At 45.3% G+C, this 15,382-nt stretch overlaps 1 long non-coding RNA gene across 1 annotated transcript; it reads right to left on the bottom strand.

Annotated features, from left to right (window-relative positions):
• Positions 1–370: 370 nt before the first annotated feature.
• On the bottom strand, positions 371–15,033 carry LOC122460062. Its single transcript, XR_006281120.1, has 4 exons — positions 15,023–15,033; positions 14,551–14,937; positions 8,201–8,209; positions 371–381 (listed from the first exon to the last, which is right to left on the bottom strand). It is a non-coding gene; the product is annotated as an uncharacterized LOC122460062 (long non-coding RNA).
• Between the last annotated feature and the right edge of the window lie 349 nt (positions 15,034–15,382).

Raw genomic sequence — 15,382 nt, 5'->3', positions numbered from 1 at the left:
ATCATTTATGAGATATTGAACAAAACGGGCCCCAGGACCGACCCCTGGGGCACTCCACTTGACACCGGCTGCCAACTAGACATGGAGCCATTGATCACTACCCCGTTGAGCCCGACAATCTAGCCAGCTTTCTACCCACCCTATAGTGCATTCATCCAGCCCATACTCCTTAACTTGCTGACAAGAATGCTGTGGGAGACCGTGTCAAAAAGCTTTGCTAAAGTCAAGAAACAATACATCCACTGCTTTCCCTTCATCCACAGAACCAGTAATCTCATCATAAAAGGCGATTAGATTAGTCAGGCATGACCTTCCCTTGGTGAATCCATGCTGACTGTTCCTGATCACTTTCCTCTCCTCTAAGTGCTTCAGGATTGAATTCTTTGAGGACCTGCTCCATGATTTTTCCAGGGACTGAGGTGAGGCTGACCGGCCTGTAGTTCCCAGGATCCTCCTTCTTCCCTTTTTTAAAGATGGGCACTACATTAGCCTTTTTCCAGTCATCCGGGACTTCCCCCGTTCGCCACGAGTTTTCAAAGATAATGGCCAAGGGGCTCTGCAATCACAGCCGCCAATTCCTTCAGCACTCTCGGATGCAATTCGTCCGGCCCCATGGACTTGTGCACGTCCAGCTTTTCTAAATAGTCCCTAACCACCTCTATCTCTACAGAGGGCTGGCCATCTCTTCCCCATTTTGTGTTGCCCAGCACAGCAGTCTGGGAGCTGACCTTGTTAGTGAAAACAGAGGCAAAAAAAGCATTGAGTACATTAGCTTTTCCACATCCTCTGTCACTAGCTTGCCTCCCTCATTCAGTAAGGGGCCCACACTTTCCTTGGCTTTCTTCTTGTTGCCAACATACCTGAAGAAACCCTTCTTGTTACTCTTGACATCTCTTGCTAGCTGCAGCTCCAGGTGCGATTTGGCCCTCCTGATATCTGCCTACATGCCCGAGCAATATTTTTATACTCTTCCCTGGTCATATGTCCAAGCTTCCACTTCTTGTAGACTTCTTTTTATGTTTAAGATCCGCTAGGATTTCACCATTAAGCCAAGCTGGTCGCCTGCCATATTTACTATTCTTTCGACTCATCGGGATGGTTTGTCCCTGTAACCTCAACAGGATTCCTTGAAATACAGCCAGCTCTCCTGGACTCCCTTCCCTTTCATGTTAGTCCCCCAGGGGATCCTGGCCATCTGTTCCCTGAGGGAGTCAAAGTCTGCTTTCCTGAAGTCCAGGGTCCGTATCCTGCTGCTTACCTTTCTTCCCTGCGTCAGGATCCTGAACTCAACCAACTCATGGTCACTGCCTCCCAGATTCCCATCCACTTTGCTTCCCCCACTAATTCTACCCGGTTTGTGAGCAGCAGGTCAAGAAAAGCGCTCCCCCTAGTTGGCTCCCCTAGCACTTGCACCAGGAAATTGTCCCCTACGCTTTCCAAAAACTTCCTGGATTGTCTATGCACCGCTGTATTGCTCTCCCAGCAGATATCAGGAAAATTAAAGTCACCCATGAGAATCAGGGCATGCGATCTAGTAGCTTCCGTGAGTTGCCGGAAGAAAGCCTCATCCACCTCATCCCCCTGGTCCGGTGGTCTATAGCAGACTCCCACCATGACATCACTCTTGTTGCACACACTTCTAAACTTAATCCAGAGACACTCAGGTTTTTCCACAGTTTCGTACCGGAGCTCTGAGCAGTCATACTGCTCCCTTACATACAGTGCTACTCCCCCACCTTTTCTGCCCTGCCTGTCCTTCCTGAACAGTTTATAACCATCCATGACTGTACTCCAGTCATGTGAGTTATCCCACCAAGTCTCTGTTATTCCAATCACGTCATAATTCCTTGACATCACCAGGACCTCCAGTTCTCCCTGCTTGTTTCCAAGGCTTTGTGCATTTGTATATAAGCACTTGAGATAACCTGTTGATCGCCCCTCATTCCCAGTATGAGGCAGGAGCCCTCCCCTCACAGACCTTCCTGCCTGTGCTTCCTCCCGGTATCCCGCTTTCCCACTTACCTCAGGGCTTTGGTCTCCTTCCCCCGGTGAACCTAGTTTAAAGCCCTCCTCACTAGGTTAGCCAGCCTGCTGGCAAAGATGTTCTTCCCTCTCTTCGTAAGATGGAGCCCGTCTCTGCCCAGCACTCCTCCTTCATGGAACACCATCCCATGGTCAAAGAATCCAAAGCCTTCTCTCCGACACCACCTGCGTAGCCATTCGTTGACCTCCACGATTCGACGGTCCCTACCCAGGCCTTTCCTTCCACGGGGAGGATGGACGAGAACACCACTTGCGCCTCCAACTCCTTTATCCTTCTTCCCAGAGCCACATAGTCCGCAGTGATCCGCTCAAGGTCATTCTTGGCAGTATCATTGGTGCCCATGTGGAGAAGCAGGAAGGGGTAGCGATCCGAGGGCTTGATGAGTCTCGGCAGTCTCTCCGTCACATCACGAATCTTAGCCCCTGGCAAGCAGCAGACTTCTCGGTTTTCCCGGTCAGGGCGGCAGATAGATGACTCAGTCCCCCGGAGGAGAGAGTCCCCGACCACCACCACCCGCCTTCTCCTCTTGGGAGTGGTGGTCGTGGAACCTCCAACCTCAGGACATCGCATCTCATGCCTCCCAACCAGCGGAGTCTCCTTCTGCTTTCTCCCCCCAGACATATCATCTGGTCCACTCTCCGCATTGGTACCTGTGGAGAGAACATGAAAGCGGTTAGTTACCTGTGTCTGTGTTACTGGAACCCCGGACATTCCGCTTACCTCTTCTGGAGGTCACATGTTGCCAAGCTTCTTCACTGGCCTCTTGGCTCCTCTGTGCAACCTGCTCTACATCTTTAGAGCTTTGTGCCCCTAGAAGGCTATCCTGAGTTTGGTCCAGAAAATCCTCAGTCTCTCGTATACAACGCAGGGTCGTTACCTGTTGCTCCAGACCTTCAATCTTCTCTTCCAATATGGAGACCAGCTTGCACTTTGTACAGACAAAGTCGCTTCTGTCCTGTGGAAGAAAGACAAACATGGCACATCCAGTGCAGGTCACAACAGCTGAATTCCCCCCTTCCATATCACCTACCTACTACGGAGCTTTCTCAGAGACGTTGGCAAGATGTAAGCCTCACTGGGCTCACTCCAGGCGAACTCCCAGGCAAACTCCTGCTGTGAGCTGCTCTGCTGTCCCCGCTGCTCCGCTGCCGCTCAGCTGGTTCGCGAGGCTCTGGCTATTTTTAAACAGCCAGGCTTCCCTGACGCAAACACACAGACACCCTAATGCCCGCCCCCTGCAGGCTAGCAGCCATCAGACACTCACTCAGGCTCTCTCCCTGCCCTCCCAGCAAACACACGCTCGGATACTTCCTCAGCAAGCAAACACACACACTCGGATACTTACCAGTCCCAGGCAAACTCCTGCTGTGAGCTGCTCTGCTGTCCCCGCTGCTCCGCTGGTTCGCTGCCGCTCAGTTCCCCATTTTGTAGTTTTGCATTTGATTTTTCCTTCAGAAGTGTAGTGCTTTGCACTTGTGTTTATTGAATTTCATCTTTTTAATTTCAGACCAACTCTCTAATTTATCAGGTCATTTTGAATTCTAATCCTCTCTGCCAAAGTTCTTGCATCTCCTCTCAGCTTGGTGTCATCTGCAAATTTTATAAGCATAGGCTTCAATCCATTATCCAATTCAGTATGAAATATTGAATAGTACCAGATGCAGGACACACCCCTGAGGAACTCCACTAGATACAACCTCCCAGTTGTGCACCCATCTTATATTACATCATCTAGACCACATTTCCTAGTTTGTCACGTGGAACTGTCATAAGCCTTACAGAAATCTAGATATACAACATCTACTGCTTCCCACCCCTCTACTAGGCCAGTAGCCCTGTCAAAGAAGGAATCTAGGTTGGTTTGGCATGATTTGTTCTTGAAAAATACATGTTAGCTACTATTATCACCCTATTATCCTCTAGGTGCTTAACAATTGATTGTTTAATAATTTGTTCCAGAAACTTTCCAGGTACAGCTCAGGCAGCCTAACTTCTGTAATTCCCTGAGTCCTCTTGTTCCCGTTATTTAAAGCTAGGTAATATGTTTAACCTTCACCAGTCCTTTGGGTCGTCACCTGACCGCCAAAATCACTAATGGTTCTGAAACTGTGTCAGTTAGTTCCTTAAATATCTGAGAATGAATTTCATCAGACCTTGCTAACCTGAATACATCTAACTTATCTAAATATTCTTTCATGTGTTCTTTCCCTATTCTGGCTTGTGTTCTTCTCCCATGTTGTTAATATTAATAGTGTTAAGTATCTGGTCACAATTAACCTTTTTAGTGATGACTGAAGCAAAATAGGCATTAAATACCTCAGCCTTATTGTTGCCATCCATTATTAGTCTCCTGGTAAGTAGTCTTCATTTTTCTCTTATTCCTAATGTATTTATAGAACCTTTTCTTGTTTTTGTTTATGTCCTTTGCTAGGTGTAACTCATTTTGTGTCTTAGCCTTCCTGATATTGTCCCTACGTGCTTGTGCAATTCTAGTGTACTCATTCTTAGCACTTTTGTCCATGCTTCCACTTTTTGTAGGATTCCTTTTTGATTTCCAGGTCATTAAAGAACTCTTGGTACAGCTATATTGACCTGTTACTATTCTTCCTATCTTTCCCTAGCATTGGGATAATTTGATATTGTGCCTTTAATATTGTCTCTTTGGGAAACTGCCAGCTCTCCTGAACTCCTTTTCCTCTTAGCTTGTCTTCCCATGGGACCTTACCTACTAGTTCTCTGAGTCTGTAAAGTCTGCTTTTTTTTTATGAAGTCCATTGTCCTTATTCTGCTGCTCTCATTCCTTTCTTTCCTTAGAATCATTAAGTCTATAATTTCATGATCACTTTCACCCATGTTGACTTCCACCTTCAGATTCTCAACCAATTCGTCAGAATCAAGTCTAAAATGGCTGTCCCCCGGTTACTTCCTCCACCTTCTGAAACAAAGAAGTTGTTCCCAATACATTACAAGAACTTACTGGACATTTTTTGTGTTTTCCATATTACTTTTCCAACAGATATCAGGGTAGTTAAAGTCTTGCATTACTACCAGTTCTTGTGTTTGGCTATTTCTGTTATTTGTTCTAGAAATGTTTCATCTATGCCTCCTCCTAACCCTGGTGGTCTAGAGTAGAGCCCCATCATAACGTTACCCCAATTATTTTTCCCTTTTATCTTCACCCAGAGACTTTTAATTGGTCTGCACCTCCAGAAGGATGTGAGAGGCAAAGAAACACTTTTTTGAATATGGATTAACATTTTTTCAAGTTACTCAGTCATAGTCCTGAATAGAGAAAATCGTCTATGTTGATTATAGATGATATGAAAACCTCTGCAAATTTTACAAAGGTAATCAAATATAATTCAAAAAGCAAAATTAAGAACACAGTCCTGTGAGGTGTTGGGTACCTGCTAAAACATGCTGTGGTCTTGCAACACAGGTAAATTAAGCAGGCAGATGAAGAGCCAGGAAGCAGACCTTTCACACACTGCTAGGAACTCACGCTGGAAAAGGAAGAATCTACCAGAACTTTCACATCCTTCCCTCGCATGAGGGAGAGGTGGCAATGACATTACTGTGACTCACCTTTGTTGAGCAGGCTTTACATAGGACACCAATGTCTTTTCTATTAATTTAGAAAATTGTGTGGTGCGATTGTGCAAATGCCTGGAAAGAATTAGAAGAAGAAGTGAATGAAGGCTGACGGATCAGGCACAGAAGGAATGCACCTGGGGTTCTGGCAGCATATGTGAGCTCTGTCTTTGCCCAGAAACTGTCTTTGGAGAGGAACTAGTAGGAGTAGAATGAATTGGCATGACAAAGCTGTAGTTAAACCAGTTAGAAGTTCTTAGGCCAAATGTATTGATTCATAGATTATAAAACCATAAAGAGCCATTGTGATCATCTAGTCTGACCTCCTGTATAACATAAGCTGTTGGACTTCCTTATTAACTGGGACAGAGAAGCAGTGCTAGTGCAGAAAGGATATGCTTGTTGCAATAAGTGACATTTTAAAATTCTAAACTTAAGATCTCCCCATCCCCCATAATTAGGTTTGATGTCACTCATCCACACCCAGCTTCCCACTCTCCTCATTCATATTTCAGTTTCATTCTTACAAAAATACTGACATCCATAATGATGATTGTGCTTTTAACAGATGGGTCCACGTTGGGGTGACTCTGGGACACAATGCCATCCAGGGCTTCTGGGGAGCATGCTCACTAGTGAGGGTGCTGCATGATTTCCAGTTTTTTGCCCGCTCTCTCCCCTTTGTGGATTAGCCAAGTGCCATCCACCATGTGGCCAGTAAAATGTTGGTAAAATATGGCTGTCAGGATATTGAGCTGAAGCGGTGGTTCTACAAGGTTAGAAAATTGGCAATGTTTTAGGGCTTGATCCAAAGCCTATTTAAGTCATTGGGAGGCTTTCTATCGATGTCAATGGGCTTCAGGTCAAGACTGCAATGTCTTTAAAAACACGCTTTTCACTGTCAGTTGTTATTTTATGGTAGCACCCTTTGATCCTTAATTGACTGGACTGTAGCAAAAGGCCATTCAGAGTCTTACTAATATAATGCATCTTACAATGATAGCATATATTAAAATATAAGAATATAGCCAAAGAGGATAGAAAGCAGAAAATCTCCCTGGAAATTCCTTGAATGTTGGCTAACCCCCATCAGACGTTTAAGGAAATTTCTGCTGATTGTCATTAAAATCCTCACAGATTTCTATTGTTCCTTTTAATTATGTGTGGTAGCATATGCTTACAAAGCATCTACAAATATAATCTTATGGGCATTAAGGGCTAATGTGAGGTAAGCTGTATGATCGTGGGACGACATTGCCAAGTTTCTTGCAAGTCTTCCCCTTTTGTTGGTACATTTTGACTTTCTTGTCTAGTGATCAGATGCTGCTAGCCTTTGCTACTATCAGAACTGTTCTCTCCCTTGTGGCAACATCTCAGATGCAGTGCCTAACCCATCACAATGCAATATACTACTTACCTGTCCATTGGCACCAAAGTTTTCTTTGAAAAATTAGGGTGTTCTTAAGATAAAGCAACAATAAAAACGTGTCATTGCTTCCAAGAGCAACATGGTATCTGATAGCCTCCTATTAGTTCCATATACGTAATGACTGTTGCTTTTACACAAGCAGTGGATCAGCAAGCTCCACTTCCAGAAAGTTGTTAATAATATCCTGCTTCCAAAAGCAAATAGTATAATCCTCATCCTAAGTGAGATTTACATTACTGACATCCTAAATGCCGAGGCTGAAATAAAATGATCAGGATTGCCAAGACAGAGTTTTTGAGCTGGAGAAATAAAATTTGGTTATCAAATGGTGGGTTTTTCTAGCCTAAACGTTTTTTTCTTTTGGACAAACTGTAATTTAATCACCACCACAATGACATAATAGTCACCTCCTTGTGTGAAAAAGGATTATATGTCTCAGTTTATCTTGCCACACAGATCACATGATCAGAATTGCTTGCAAAATGTGGAAAAACTAGTTTAAGGTGAGCGATGCACCAATGGCTGTACATTTCGTATTCTCTCTCCTGTATATACCAACTGAAAGGACAGAACAGAGTAACCAGAAAATTTGCTTTCTTATGGGGTGGATTTAAATTAATAATAATAATAATAAAGTTGAAAGCAGCACCTATCCTTGTCAAATATAACCCTTTAAAACCTCTCTGCTGTCCATGGCCCAACCTCAAATAAACAATATGCGAAAAAATATTGCTCATGTAGATGAAAGCTGAAAGAGCATATGCAGAACAAGTTTCATGTACCTGATTAATTGCAAAATAGTCTGATGGCTGTTTTCAGTCTTCTATATACACTATTTATTTATTTGGCATATGCAATCTGGTCAAACCATGCCACAGCATTCTTATCAATGATGTTCAAGGCATGAAGACCTCCAGGAAGTTGTGTGTCGTGGTTTGTGGCTGCTCACACTGACATAGTGGACTGTCTCTAAAACACCACTGAAATTCTGCTGCAGCACAAATTCCATGTCCGGTACAAAACTGGTTCAGAAGGCTCCATTGCCTTCACGGTGAATCAAACCCAGGTTGACACCGAGAGGGGTCTGAGACAAGATCATTATTTGTCACTTATTCTGTGGACCATGCATCCTCTACCACAAATCCCTCACCCAGTAAACTTATCCACAACAGGCAATGGGAGGGCGGATGACCATATGATGGATTAAACAAGTCTTTAATTAATGGTAGATGTGGCATATCATGCAATTTCATCATAAGCTTTGCTACGCTTTCCTCTCTGCGAACACTGGGTGGGCAATATTGCAAATATTCCATATATACCACATGGATTATATTCAGATCACAGTATAAATTTGTAGTGGTGCCAGGGAAGTTGATGTGAGATCATTTATGTGTGGGATCAGACCCTGATCAGAATCAGACCCTACAGTATCGCTGTCTCTGTCATACTTAATTTTTATATTGTTCTCTATAGTTCCAGGACTCAAATGGAGAGGTTATGGGCACTCACCACCCCCAATGAACCTAGCAGGTGCTCAGCATTTTAGAGAATCAAGCCCTCTGAGTGGTTACAGGCACCTCACCACACCTGGGTGAGATAGGCAGGTATTATCCCTATTACATATTATCACACCACAGATGGAGAAACTGGCACAGAAATGTGAAACTATTTGCCCAAGGTCACATAGCAAGTCAGTTGCAGAGCTGGAATTAGAGCTCAGAAATTTGGCTCCCAGTCTGTGATCCATACTCTGTTCAGATAATATGTGAAGCATAATGTTGAAAGGGCTTAGGAGTATATACAGTTACTGAGACAATTGATGGTTTAGTAAGATTAAAGTTTCTGGAGAACAGAATTATCAATTAACTTGTTTAAATACTTTTTTTTCTGATGGGGCTCTGCTGTTAGGTTATTAACAGTCTACTATTTCTCGCAAGAACTCTTCAGAGAAAACTTGCACTATTTAAAAATGTTCTCTTTATTGACAGTTCCAAAGAGTACGATTCACACAAACAATTTCAAAAGAATAGCTTGCAGCAGCTGCACAAAATCTCTCTCACATCCCAGGAAGAGGAACACACTGAAATCCATTGCACTTGAGCCAAAACCCTGAGTCTATTGCTGCTGAAAGCTTGTGTTTTGAACCTGTCTATAGTTGAACTAGTATGTGAATATGTTACTCATTTTTTTGGGAGTGGACATACATCCAAATAAAAGGGGAGGAAGCGGGGAAAGGTAGCTGTCAGGATACACTGCATGGACCTATCCTGCTCAGCCTAACTCTAAAAGTTTGAAAGACAGGAAACATTTATTCATTCAGTTCACCCCTGCATACCAGCATGAAGCCTACGTCTCACTTAAGTTTTATTTAAACCTCATATGAGTAAACAGTGAAGCACATTAGAGAATTACGATTTGTAATTAGAATTAGTAGTTTTGAGCCCATTAGTGGTGGTAGCAGCAGCCATTTTGGTAACTAGTGCTACTGCCCAGCACCCATATAGGAGCCCAATATCAGATTTTTTTTAAGACAGTCTCCATCCTGTTTTAATATTTGGCTTAGTAATAATAAAAACATGGCTGTTTACATTTTAAACATTTTCATATGTGTATTTACATCACTGCCACCCACTGAAAAGAACCAGAATCTCTGTAATGCAAGTCATATGCAATATATTCCTAACAGCTAACAGAAATTCTCTTATAGATCAGTCATGATTTTGGAGCAAGAGGACATGACTTCTATCCAGACTGAGTAGACAGAACAGCACTAAGGTAGCTCAGTTTATTTCTCTCCCACAGGATCCAGAGAATGGTGATGCATAGTAGCTCTTTCTGAAGAGATCTCATTTGTGGGATCCCACAAAAATCAGTTCTGTCTACCTTCCTCCTCAATAAATTACATGAAGCCACTTGGAGAGCTAGTGAAATACCATAGGCTCAGCTAAGGCCAATGCAGCCTGATTTCAGTCCCCTCTGAGGCTGTTACTGAGTTGGTTAGTATGTAGTCAGGCAGCTGCTAGCCTCCAGGTTGAGGGACTAGTGGGTACAAGCATAGCAGATGATACAAGGAAATCACAAACCTGCACATCTGCCACTATTCCTGCTAGGAGCATGTAGGGGATGCACCAGTTAGTCCATACCCCCACAGTACACCACACTGGTTGCTCCAGCAGCAGAGCACAAGAAAGAAGAGACAAGGAGGTGGGACCAAACTTGTGTGGTGCTAAATGGGAGTTCCCATCACAGCTGTTGTTCATCTCGCTCATCATTGGTTCCTACCCAGCTCCAGGTCCAGCGCTGTGTTTGACGAGCCAGTATTGGGAGGAAGCCTAGAACCCAGCTTGCCCTATCAGAGCCTGGGGGACCTACTCCCCACAGGAACCAGTGAGGAAAGCTCCAGTAGTGAGGGAGTTCTGCCCAAGTAGGAACAAAAGGTACCTCTTCTCTAACCAATCATCCCAACAACCACCATAGGGGATCCACTCTCCACCTGAGCAGCCACTCCACAGCCAGAGGCCTCAGGACAATATCCCTGGCACTGGCAGATTAAAGAATTTTGGGGCCCTGTGCACTATGGAAATTGGCCCCCCCACCTTCCTTAAAGCAGCCTCTGCCCCATATATATCCCACCCCACACAGGCCCCAGAATGCCCCTCGCCTTATCCATACACAGCCCATCAAATGCCACTCCTGCCCGTCATATCCCGACACCCCCACACATCCCAGTAGCCCCGACCTATATCTTGCTCACCACAGCCCCCAACACCTCAGCCCCCAACAGCCCCATTGTCATAGCCCGCAACATCTCTCACTCACCCCTAACATTCTGGCTCCCGACATCCCCCACTTGCCCCCAGCCCTTCACCCACCACCCCCAGGACCTTCCTGGCCATTCACCCACTCTCGTGCCTGATCCCAGCCACTCAACTATGTTTGTGCCCATCACCTGCTCCATACTCACATGGCCCCATGCTGCTCAGGTTTGGCCTGGCCACCTCTCTGTCATGACTGAGCGGTGGTTGGGCTAAATTTGAGTGAGTGGCTTTGCAATCTGGCACACGGGGTTGCAGCGCCTCTCACATTTCTTTTTATTTTTCTCTCAGTGGTCAAGGTTCCAAACTTCCCTGAGATGGAGACCCTATGCAAGTACCCTGAGTGCACATTGGTTAATCTGGATCTGCCTGTCACCATAGTGTCTGCAGGATACCTGTCTGCCATTGTTGTTCTCATGATCAACTGCCAGGTTAGGGGAGCTAACTAGAGACACTTCCATGAGATGCTGGGGAGGGGAAATGTGGTGGCTTGAGGGGTCGTAGGAGAGGGGTGAAGTTGATGTTTATGTGTTGGGGGGGGAGAGCATGATATCCAGGAAATGTCACATGTATTGCTGACTAGGCATTTTTATGATGGAGCCCCTTGTGAAAATGTCAGTGGCATATCACTACGTTGTGTACATTTGAAGAATTTGTCCATCACTTTGCAGTTCATAGAGGCTTCTTGATAAAGCTTTAGGATTTGACTGCTCATCTTTAAAATGTTATGCTTCTTGATTAAAGACTATGGAAGTTTTGCCTCAGTAGGAACTGCAGGATTGGTCCTTCTGTTCTACCTGTTCTAGAATAGGGGCGGGCAAACTTTTTGGCCTGATGGCCGCATGGGGTTTCGGAAATTGCATGGAGGGCCGGTTAGGGGCTGTGCCTCCCCAAACAGCCAGGCGTGGCCCAGCCCCCCCATCTGCCCCCCCCTGCTTCTCGCCCCCTGACCATCCCCCCCCGGGACTCCTGTGCCATCCAACCCCCCCGTTCCCTGATGGCCCCCCCAGGACCCCTGACTCATCCTCCCTCCCTGTCCCCTGATCGCCCCTGGAACCCCTGCACCTGACTGCCCCCTGCCACCCCATCCAACCCCCCTCCTTCCTGACTGCCCCTCCTGGGACCCCTGTCCCCATTCAACTCCCCCCCCGTTCCCCGCCCTCTGACCATCCCAACCCCATCCACATCTCTCTGCCCCCTGACCACCACCCCAAACTCCCCTGCACTTTATTTAACCCACCCTGCTCCCTGCCCCTTACTGCGCTGCCTGGAGCACCGGTGGCTGGCGGCATTACAGCCGTGCCAGCTGGCTGGAGCCAGCCACGCCACCGCGCAGCACAGAGCACTGGGTCAAGCCGGGCTCTGCAGCTCCGCTGCCCCAGGAGCTGGCAGCCCCGCTGCCCAGAGCATTGTGCCGGTGGCGCAGTGAGCTGAGGATGCGGGGAGAGGGAACAGCAGGGGAGGGGCTGGGGAGAGCCTCTTGGGCCAGGAGCTCAGGGACTGGGACCGCAGGCCGTAGTTTGCCCACCTGTGCTCTAGAATAACAAGTTACTCCAGTCCTGGCCTTTGGGTGGAAGGCATGGAATCCCATTCTAGTTCATTGGAGGGTCAGAGAAAGTATTTTGTATTAAAATAGTCTTACAATTAAAACATGAGCAAAAACTTAAACATTCAATTTTTAATATTTTCTTTATTTGTGACCTTGATCAATGATTATTACAGTTAGCCTGCATTCACATCCAAAGAGAGAAGCCAACCCTGCAATATTCCGTGAAGGGTCTTCAGATTTTTGCTATGGAAAGAGTGTAACAGCCCATCCCAGGGCTTAAACTCTGTTGGAAGGAGGGGAGTGGAGCCAATGTGATAGCATCCCCCCTCACAGCCCCAGGAAGCCCCTCCACATGAGTTGCACATGTTCAAGGTGTAGAGATTACAGAAGCCAAGCACACAGTGGTTGGGGTGAATGCAACAGTTTTCATGGATTCATAGATACTAAGGTCAGAAGGGACCATTCTGATCATCTAGTCTGATCTCCTGCACAGCGCAGGCCACAGAATCTCACCCACCCACTCCTATAAAAAACCTCACCCATGTCTGAACTATTGAAGTCCTTAAATCGTGGTTTAAAGACTTCAAGGAGCAGAGAAGCCTCCCTCAAGTCAACCATACCCCATGCTACAGAGGAAGGCGAAAAACCTCCAGGGCCTCTCCAATCTGCCCTGGAGGAAAATTCCTTCCTGACCCCAAATATGGCAATCAGCTAAACCCTGAGCATATGGGCAAGATTCACCAGCCAGATACTACAGAAAATTCTTTCCTGGGTAACTCAGATCCCATCCATCTAATATCCCATCTCAGGGGATTTGGCCTATTTAGCCTGAATATTTAAAGATCAATTACTTACCAAAATCCCATTATCCCATCATACCAAGTAGAATCTTAAAACCAGATAGATCTTTTGCCCCCACTGCTTCCCTTGGAAGGCTATTCCAAAACTTCACTCCTCTGATGGTTAAAAACCTTCATCTGATTTCAAGTCTAAACTTCCTGGTGGCCAGTTTATACCCATTTGTTCTTGTGTCCACATTGGTGCTGAGCTGAAATAATTCCTCTCCCTCTCCTGTATTTATCCCTCTGATATATTTATAGAGAGCAATCATATCTCCCCTCAACCTTCTTTTAGTTAGGCTAAACAAGCCAAGCTCCTTAAGTCTCCTTTCATAAGACGAGTTTTCCATTCCTCGGATCATCCTAGTAGCCCTTCTCTGTACCTGCTCCAGTTTGAATTCATCCTTTTTAAACATGGGAGACCAAAACTGCACACAGTATTCTAGGTGAGCTCTCACCAGTGCCTTGTATAACGGTACTAAAACCTCCTTATCCCTACTGGAAATGCCTCTCCTGATGCATCCCAAAACCGCATTAGCTTTTTTCACAGCCATATCACATTGGCAGCTCGTAGTTATCCTATGATCAACCAATACTCCAAGGTCCTTCTCCTCTTCCGTTACTTCTAATTGATGCGTCCCCAACTTATAACTAAAATTCTTGTTATTAATCCCTAAATGCATAACCTTACACTTCTCACTATTAAATTTCATCCTATTACTATTACTCCAGTTTACAAGGTCATCCAGATCCTCCTGTATAATATCCCGATCCTTCTCTGAATTGGCAATACCTCCCAGCTTTGTATCATCTGCAAACTTTATTAGCACATTCCCACTTTTTGTGCCAAGGTCAGTAATAAAAAGATTAAATAAGATCGGTCCCAAAACCGATCCCTGAGGAACTCCACTGGTAACCTCCCTCCAACCTGACCGTTCGCCTTTCAGTAGGACCCGTTGCAGTCTCCCCTTTAACCAATTCCTTATCCACCTTTTGATGTTCATATTGATCCCCATCTTCTCCAATTTAACTAATAATTCCCCATGTGGCACCGTATCAAATGCCTTACTGAAATCTAGGTAAATTAGATCCACTGCATTTCCTTTATCTAAAAAATCTGTTACTTTTTCAAAAAAGGAGATTAGGTTGGTTTGGCACGATCTACCTTTTGTAAAACCATGTTGTATTTTGTCCCATTTACCATTGACTTCAATGTCCTTAACTAATTTCTCCTTCAAAATTTTTTCCAGGACCTTGCATACCACAGATGTCAAACTAACTGGCCTGTTTCAGAGTAGCAGCCGTGTTAGTCTGTGTTCGCAAAAAGAAAAGGAGTACCTGTGGCACCCCAGAGACCAACAAATCTACCAGAGCACAAGCCCCCGCGAGCCACAGCCCACCCCACCGGACGCACCCGGCAGAAAAAACAGAGGAGAGACCTACACACACACACACACACACACACAGAGAACACGAAACAATGGGCCCATCCTGCAGTGTGTGTGATAAACCCATTGTTTCATGCTCTCTGCGTGCGTGCGTACATAAATCTCTCCTCCGCCTCCTCCACCAAACGCACCCGACGAAGCGAGCTGCAGCCCACGAAAGCCCACGCTCCAACAAACCTGCCAGTCTCCAAGGTGCCACAAGTACTCCCCCTCTTTTAACTGGCCTGTAGTTACCCGGATCACTTTTTTTTCCTTTCTTAAAAATAAGAACTATATTAGCAATTCTCCAATCATTCGGTACTACTCCTGAGTTTACAGATTCATTAAAAATTCTTGCTAATGGGCTTGCAATTTCAGGTGCCAATTCCTTTAATATTCTTGGATGAAGATTATCTGGGCCCCCCGATTTAGTCCCATTAAGCTGTTTCAGTTTCACTTCTACTTCAGATATGGTAATATGTACCTCTATATCCTCATTCCCATTTGTCATGCTACCATTATCCCTAAGATCCTCTTTAGCCTTATTAAAGACTGAGGCAAAGTATTTGTTTAGATATTGGGCCATGCCTAGATTATCTTTAACCTCCACTCCATCCTCAGTGTTAAGCGGCCCCACTTCTTCTTTCTTAGTTTTCTTCTTCTTTATATGGCTATAGAACCTTTT

This window comes from Dermochelys coriacea, chromosome 4 (genome assembly GCF_009764565.3).
Source record: "Dermochelys coriacea isolate rDerCor1 chromosome 4, rDerCor1.pri.v4, whole genome shotgun sequence".
NCBI lineage: Eukaryota > Metazoa > Chordata > Testudines > Dermochelyidae > Dermochelys > Dermochelys coriacea.
This window is presented reverse-complemented; position numbering and strand designations above follow the sequence as displayed.